Consider the following 7,219-nt stretch of genomic DNA (forward strand, 5'->3'; position numbering starts at 1 on the left):
GAGCAGCAGTTGGCGCGCTGACTGTGCACGTTGTAAAAGTTTATTCTATTAAACACTTATACCATATAATTTGTTCCATTTAATTATTGTGTGTGGGAATAACGGGAGGACAGTGAGTCCTCTCGCACTATACACTCAAACTCCAAGATCCCGTGTGTACATACATCTTGACTGTAATGTTTTATGTGTGAAGCAACCTTTTGAACTTACAAGGAGATCATGCGGAAATCGGAGTTTTATGTTTTTTATATTTCTGGTTGATACCAAATATCTGTCGGTAAAGCAATTAAATGCGACTCTCAAAAATTCTTGAGATATAGGTCTCTGACTATTTCCTATGCACTTAATTGTCTATTATAAGGCCCTCTATTTCGACGAGCAACGTTGCTCATGCCGACACGATAGCTCAGGATGTTCGTTGTGAGGGTTATCTGCACACTGTAATAAAAGGAGTGAAAGAGATATTCAACGATGAACTTGAAGCGGTTCATGTGATTTCCACCCAGTCCAAAGAATGAGAACAATACAAACAAAATGAAGTAAAAAAGCTCGGCACCGTTGGAGAATAGTAATTGTAATCAGTGAGTCGCTGGTTCGAATCTTTCTGTGCCATCTTTCCCTTCCATTTTTCTTTCACTAAGTTCAAATAAGCTAGGCAACGGCCTTGCCGCAGTGAATACACCGGTTCCCGTCAGATCACCGAATTTAAGCGCTGTCGGGCGTGGCTGGCACTTGGATGGGTGACCATCCGGGCTGCCATGCGCTGTTGCCGTTTTTGGGGTGCACTCAGCCTCATGATGCCAACTGAGGAGCTACTTGACCGAATAGTAGCGGCTCCGTTCAAAGAAAACAGTCGTAACGACCGGGAGAGCGGTGTGCTGACCACACGCCCCTCCAATCCGCATCCCCCACTGAGGATGACACGGTGGTCGGATGGTCCTGATGGGCCACTTGTGGCCTGAAGACCGAGTACTTTTTCGAATAATCTTATCATTTAAATACGTAACTGACGAAATGTATATAAAATAAAACCTATCTTTTTATCATTTATATGAAAAATGCATAACTTCTTATTTGTAATTACATGTCGCACGCAATATTCCGGTTTCGATTACAAACATAAATTCCTAAGTATGAATATTTTGTAAAGTATTGTTAATGAATTTGTAACGTTTAACTAACTTACAAAATTTTCATTCACAATCCTATATAAAATATCAGTAATTACGAATTTATATTTGCGATGCGTGTGATATGTAACTGGAAACCTTTCGATGTGCATTTGTCATAAGAACGCTGATTACGTACTTGTTAACTAGCACATTTTTGACGAATTTTATATTTAAATGATATAGGTATCCGAGCTGAGCGAAAAAAAGTGAATATGAAGGAAAGCTGTTGAGAGATACGAATCACCGATCCAAACATTTAACATTTAACGCTCTCCAACGTTAGCGGGCGGGCCACACGGCCCCTTGAAAGTAATCTTAACTTAAATAAGCTTAGTCCCTGGGAAAAGTTCGAAGTCGTTTTTCTGGTGAATGTCTCAGATGGTTCAAATGGCTCTGATCTTCCTCATCCCCCTACAGTCCTGATCTCGGACGGTCTCAAAAATAGTTCAAATTGCTCTAAGCACTATGGGACTTAACGTCGAAGGTCATCAGTCCCCTAGAACTTAGAACTACTTAAACCTAACTAACCTAAGGACATCACACACATCCATGCCCGAGGCAGGATTCGAACCTGCGGCCGTAGCGGTGGCGCGGTTCCAGACTCTAGTGCCTAGAACCGCTGAGCTACTCCGGCTGGCAATGTCTGAAAGCAGCATCGAAATATTTTGAGATAGTGATATATGAGTTCTAAAGTTCACGTACCACAAATATAAAACATTAGAAACATCTGACTGCCGAGTGTTCTCCATTTACCTGGTGTACCGGTATGAAATGAGCGTTTTTATGTGAAAATGAAACATAAATTTTGAACTGAAAAGTAAAACATTTTATTCAAAGTACTGACCATTGCTTTCTATACACTTTGACCACCTTTATGGCAATTTGTGGACACCACGCCAATAGAAATGTTCGTCCCTTGAAGCCAACCAATCAGACATCCAACTTTCGACTTCTTCGTAGGAATCGAAGTGTTCCTCAGCCAATGCGTGTCCCATTGATGAAAACAAATGTTAGTCGGAAGGGGCCATGTCTGGTGAATACGGCGGGTGGGGTAGCAGCTCCAAGCCAAGTGTTTTGATTGAATCCTGAACCAGTTTTGCTTTGTGTGGAGGTGCATTATCGTCTAAAAAAACTACTTTGCCATGTCTTCTGGCCCACTCTGGTCTTTCTTCAATCAATATATAGTTCAAATTGATCATTTGTTGTCTGTAGCGATTAGTATTCACAGTTTCACCGGGTTTTAGAAGCTCTGATACACCACACCTTTCTGATACCACCAAACTCAGAGCATTGTCTTTTTGCCGAATCGATCTGGTTTTGCAGTGATGTTTATGGCTGTCGCGGATTAACCCATGATTTTATCCGTTTAGGATTCTTAAAATAAATCCAGTTTTCATCTCCAGTAACAATTCGATGCAAAACTGATTTTCGTTCTTGTCTTTAAAGCAAAATTTGACAAATGGTTTTTCGGTTTTCCATCTGTCTTTCATTCAGTTCATGTGGCACCCATTTTCCACAATTTTGGATCTTTCCCATAGCTTTCAAACGGTGAGAAATTGTTTGTTGTGAAACATTTAGCATTGGTGCCATTTTCTCCTGACTCAGAGTATCATCTTCATCCAATACTGCTTGCAATTCGGCGCCTTCGAACTTTTTTGGTGGTCCTCCACGTTATTCATTTATTACACCAAAATCATTATTTCTGAACCGTTGAAACCATCTTTTGCAAGTTGCTCGTGACAGAGCGTGATCAACATATGCCTCGGCAAGCATTCGATGCGACTCTGCAGCACTTTTTTTCAAATGAAAACAAAAAAATAATGCTTTCCGCAAATCGTCACTTTCTGGTACAAAATTCGACATTGTTAACACGATGAAAACGTATGATGTTATTTTTTCCATGACTTGATGTATACTAAATATCTTTGACAGATGTCATACGAACCAAACAAAAAAAATTAAGACTCGTTCTGTGGCGTGCCTACTGTAAGACCTTCAGTACACGCACCATCAGATTATTTGACTCGTCGCTCTAACGAAGTAGGCGAGTGTCAGCAATATGTCCCGTGGTCTTATCGTGGCGTGTTTATCTTCTGCCGTTAGGTCAGACGGTAGAAATGCCACTTGCACGCTTAGAGTAGCAGATTGACGGCGACCAACTTTAAACAGAACTTGAGTAATTTTCACACACATTTATTAAAATAATAACAAGCATAAAAATAACTTAACTTGGTTCTGGATGCTATTTAGAATTGACAATCTGAAGTTCCTTTGGTCTTGGTACGTTAATCTTATTCTCACATATCTCTGATACTTGACAAAATGTCTATACATTTCTCTTCATGGCTATATAAAGGAATATGATAATCTTATTAGGCGCAGACTGAAACTTGACTACAGACAAATGCAGACTAATGCAGACTGACTAATTGGAGGTCTGTACACTCGTTATAATACCTCGAGCGTTCAGGTATCACTGCGCGAGTGTGGTTCGCGAGGAGAAAAGGTTCTACGTTAGCAGCAATCTCATTGGTTGCGTGACATATTAATACGCGGATCGGCGCAAGCAGAATTTGGTCCGCCTCTAAGGCAGCGCCACCTCGTAGTGCGGAGACGGGGCACGCTCTAGTGAGAAAGATGTGTACGTGCTAACTACGCGGAACTGTGTACACAACACGTTGACAACAAATGTTCCCTATGGACACATTTGTATCTCAACGCTCATTTCATACCGGTGCACCTGGCAGCATAGAAATTACAATCGTGTAAAGGGATTAAGCAAAAATCGGAAAGCATAGATTAGTAAACCTGCTTAATGCGATCCAGGTGGACGAGGGCACAGCACGAGGTGCCGCTGCCCGCAGCCGCTGGTAGGATGGGCTGCCGTCGCCGTGGCAGCGACGCCGCGTCCAGGGAGGGGCGGAGCTCGTAATTAGAATCTCGAGGCGCGGCGTGGCGCGGCCGCTAACAAGCCGGGCCACGCGACGGCCGGAGAAAGCCTCAGCCGCGCCCCTGCTCGGCAAGCGGGCCCGCAGCGCGGCCCGGCTCTCAGCACTGGCAATTATCTCTGCCGCCGTAGCAGTTCACCGCACGCACCGACCGCAGTGGCGGCGACCGCCTCAATCCGTACCGCCGAACTCGAGCAGTAAATTTGCATGTATACCTGCGCTCCGCAACTTGCTCCTCGCTCTATGGCGTGTGAGCGTCGATTAGGGTGTCACCGCCCGCAAGTAGCAGCTACCTCTGAACCGCCGCCCCTCTGAACCGCCACCTGTACCATAGACCCACGGTGAAAGAATAAAGCGCAGAATGACTACTTAACTTAAATTAAAGAAAAGGCCTATTATTGGATTGGTGCACAGGTGCGTAACGTTTTCACTACAATATACCCGTAACAGTGGCTTTAGTCATAAATAATACATTCTCATCAGGTTACCTTCCATTAAGGACGTGGGTGCACCCAAAGTAGAGATACGACTTCCAATTCATAAAATACAGCAGCCAGTCGTCCTTTTCTTGCAGGTTTTATTCGGCAAATCTAGATGCTGGCTAGCGCCTAGCCATTAAAAATGCACCATTTCATTGTATCAACGAATGTTCTAGTAAGTCAGTCCTCTGTTGTTCGGGCTTTTGTCATAGTACGATCAAGACTGTCGTTAAGAAGGCTAGTTATTTTACTTAGTTATTTGACAGGAATGTTAAATTTTGAATTCAGAGCTGGCAGGGCACTAATTAACGCTATGTTATCCTGCAAATGCTAGTTGTTTTGTGAAGTATTATTTCTTTGTACCTTAGGGTGCCATGCAGCTTTGAATTCTGAGCTGATTACAGTTTGTCATAAAAATCTATAGTCTCTTCTTGTTCCCTTCATCAGCTGCGGTAACCTATAATGATAGTCACGTTTTTTTCTCTCTTCCTTGACATTTAAAACTATAATTGCTTCATTCATATAACTTTATCCTATAATTCTCTTTTCCCGTCTTTTTTGTATGTATGCATAACCTGTCAGAACTACACAGACGTGCTGGACAGTGACAACACGGTGAGTAAAGGACACTCCCTGAATTTTACGTCAGCGGCCAGGGCAGATAACCGGAATGCTAACGGCCACAAGGCAGAAAATTCCGCTGGTGCATTTGGACTTCAAATAACCAAAATACAGTTAAACTCCACCGGATGGTGGCCAAACTTTCGCCCACTCGAACACTCACTGTTGCTCACGGGAATACCCCCAACAGCCAAGAATGAAAACCAATGGCACAATGTGAACAGTCTGGCTTCGGGAATTAAATCACCACTGAACTTTGATGTCCTGGGTCGGCGAGCCACGAGCCCCATAGCAATCGGAATAGCTCCCACACACTCTGACACAGCGTAGAGACCGCCAGCAGGCCCGGCCCACTGCGCCGCGCCGAGGTTTCGTGGCTGATCCACTCCAATCAACCGACTGGCGCACCCCGGCTAGCCGGAAACTATAAACACCACACCAAAGATAGCACAAGGTGCGAATATCGATACACACGGCTGCTGCCACACTTATAAAGAGGAAGAAGCACGCATAATCGCAGTAACGGCGGGAAACCAAACACAGAGTAACATTCAAGGTTTAAACTTACGCATAGACCGGGGCCAGCATGGCTCACCGTGTTCTACTATATAACATCAAATATTCTCCCAGTTACTTGTTATCCTGCCGCTTTTGCTTTGTTTCAATTATGGAAGCTGTGTATATCTTGCCCCTTTTTTTAAATTTCTGCTAACTCTCCTTAGTTGTTTGCTATACCTCTGACATTCTATGTTGCTACCCTATTTGAATTAGTTGTCCATTGGTTGCTAATCTTTCTCTTCGTCCAGCTCTTCATCGGTATATTTGACAATGATCCGACACTGTTTGGGTGCAAATAGTGGTTGGAAAATCTCATCTGGTCACATTTAGAAGGCTGCGCAATTGTAATTATGTTGTGGGGGCTGCCACTTTGAGGCTCTCAACCTCCCTGATTTCCTTTTAAGGCTTTACTCCCCTTCTGGGAATTTATGAGCGTTCAAATCTAAATAAACTTGTGCCACATCGGATAGACCACTCAGAGCTTACACTTAATACAATAGAAGTTTCGATGCTTCCTTAGAAATTAACGTTCCTCCACATGGTACAAGTTCAAAAATGGTTCAAATGGCTCTGAGCACTATGGGACTTAACTTATGATGTCGTCAGTCCCCTAGAACTTAGAACTACTGAAACCTAACTAACCTAAGGACATCACACACATCCATACCGAAGGCACGATTCGAACCTGCGACTGGAGCGGTCGCGCGGTTCCAGACTGTAGCGCCTAGTACCGCTTGGTCACACAGCCGGCCATGGTACAAGTGACCAATACTTACGGTCCTTCTTGCTCACCATCTTTAAAGCTTTACACAATGGGTACTCTGCTCATCTGGAAAATAACTGCCGGCCGGAGTTATAAGTTCTAGGGGACTGATGACCTCAGAAGTTAAGTCCCATAGTGCTCAGAGCCATTTGAACCTTTTCTTCTGGAAAATAACGTACTCTACAATTAGGCCAAGACATAAGATTACACTCCCTGTAACAGATACGCTCTCACACCTGCGGCAGCTGAATTTCTAGTAACCACATTATTGAGATTTTTCATATTTTAATAACTCAACCCCAGCTCAGAATTCAAAGCTGAACGGCTAGGGTACAAACAAATAATACTTCATAAAACAACTGGCATTTGCTGCAGAACACAGCTTTTAATAGTGCCCTGCTAGATCAGAATTCCAAATTTAACAAGCACTTTATAAAATAACTAGCATGAGGCGCTCCACTTAACTTTCGAAACCCCAAGACCACCTGCAATATATAATTAATAACAACAAAAATGTACTTGTTTAAATTAAATACTTAAACGATTTATATTCATATACCCTGGCCATAACTGTGGTCCAGAATATTAAGTAAGTTGAATACAATAAGTGTCTCAGTAAATCTTAGGTCAATATAATTCTTACAAATGAGCCATGTTCTGTTCACACACAACATCCAC

At 43.1% G+C, this 7,219-nt stretch overlaps 1 pseudogene; it reads left to right on the forward strand.

Annotated features, from left to right (window-relative positions):
- Window positions 1–654: 654 nt before the first annotated feature.
- LOC124607856 lies at window positions 655–772 on the forward strand (annotated as a pseudogene).
- The last annotated feature ends 6,447 nt before the right edge of the window (window positions 773–7,219 follow it).

This window comes from Schistocerca americana, chromosome 3 (assembly GCF_021461395.2).
Source record: "Schistocerca americana isolate TAMUIC-IGC-003095 chromosome 3, iqSchAmer2.1, whole genome shotgun sequence".
Lineage (NCBI taxonomy): Eukaryota > Metazoa > Arthropoda > Insecta > Orthoptera > Acrididae > Schistocerca > Schistocerca americana.